The sequence below is a fragment of the Propithecus coquereli genome, unplaced genomic scaffold (genome assembly GCF_000956105.1).
Source record: "Propithecus coquereli isolate 6110/MARCELLA unplaced genomic scaffold, Pcoq_1.0 Scaffold676, whole genome shotgun sequence".
Classification (NCBI taxonomy): domain Eukaryota; kingdom Metazoa; phylum Chordata; class Mammalia; order Primates; family Indriidae; genus Propithecus; species Propithecus coquereli.
The window spans coordinates 572,136-573,772 of NW_012152796.1; the positions used below are offsets into that span (position 1 = coordinate 572,136).

The 1,637-nt window shown below is 37.8% G+C and overlaps 1 protein-coding gene across 1 annotated transcript in view; it reads left to right on the forward strand.

Annotated features, from left to right (window-relative positions):
* Positions 1-1,637, forward strand: part of UIMC1 (ubiquitin interaction motif containing 1) — a 134,217-nt gene that overhangs the window by 13,715 nt on the left and 118,865 nt on the right. The window lies entirely within an intron of this gene.

The following is a 1,637-nucleotide window of genomic DNA, read 5'->3' on the forward strand; positions in this document are numbered from 1 at the left end:
CTCTGTCTCCTGGGCTAGAGAACTGTGGTGTTAGCCTAGCTCACAGCAACCTCGGACTCTGTTCTTAAGCAATCCCCCTGCCTCAGCCTCCTGAATAGCTGGGACTACAAGGGCATGCCACCATGCCCAGCTAATTTTTTCTATTTTTAATAGAGATCAGGGCTCGCTCTTGCTCAGGCTGGTCTTGAACTCCTTAGCTCAAGTGATCCTCCCACCTTGGCCTCCCAGAGTGCTAGGATTACAGGTGTGAGCCACTGTGCCCAGCCTGAAGTGAACCAATGTTAACTCTATAGCTCAATGTGTACACCCAGGTAACTACCACCCAAATCAAGATAAAGAACATTTCCAGCACACCAAAAGGCTCACTGTTCCCTTCCCAGTAAGTACTTTCCAGAGGTAACCAGTGTTCTGACTTGGATTACCAGAGGTTAATTTTTTAAAGCAACTTTATTGAGATATAATTCATATACCATACAATTCACCCACTTATAGTATACAACTTGATGTCTTTTAGTATATTCACAGAGGTGTGTAGCCATCACCACAGTCAATATTAGAATATTTTCATCACTCCAAAGAGAAACTCCATACCCTTTAGCCATCACTATCCAATCTCCCCAATCCCTTTCAGCCGTAAACAATCACTAATAGAGACTTTCTGTCTCTATTGATTTGCCAATTTGGATATTTCATATAAATGGAGTCAAACAATATGTGATCCTTTGGGACTGGCTTCTTTCACTTAGCATGATATTTTTAAGCTTTATCCATATTGTTGCCATGTATCAGTACGTCATTCCTTTTTATTGTCAAATCACAATTCCATTGTATGAATATACCACATCTTATTTATCTACTTGTTAGTTGATGGACATTTGGATTGTTTCCATTTTGGGTTCTTATGAATAATGCTTCTGTCAATAGTTGTGTACAAGTTTTTCTGTAGACATGTGTTTTCATCTCTTTTGGAAAATAAATACACAGGAGTAGAATTGCTGAATTGTATAGTGTCTGCAGTTTTAACCTTTTGAGGAATTACTAGACTTCCCAAAGCAGCAGCACTATTTTATATACCCACCACCAGTTTCTCCATCTCCTCACCAACAATTGTTACTATCTTTTTGATTTGAGCCATACTAATTGGTGTGAAGTGGATATTTCATTGTGGTTTTGATTTGTATTTCCCTGATGGTTAATGCTTTTGAGCATCTTGTGCTTATTTGTCATTTGTAAATAATCTTTAGAGAAATGTCTACTTATAGGTGTGGTGGTGCATTACTGTAGTCCCAGCTACTCGGGAGGCTGAGGTGGGAGAATCCATTGAGCCCAGGAGGCTGCAGTGTGATATGATCGTACCTGTGAATAGCCACTGTACTCCAACCTGGACAACATAGTGAGACTCTGTCTCTGGGGAAAAAAAAAAAGGCTAAATAAATAATTTTTTTTTATTAGAGAACATTTAAAGCATATAAAATAGAGAAATCAGTACAGTAAACCCATGTACTTAATAAAATTATGTCTCAATCCCTTTACCTTTCAATATTTTGAAACCTTAAACCACATATAATTTTATATATAAAGACTATACTATGCATTTTGAATGTCTTATGTATAGAGAGCCTCTTTTAAATAATAGT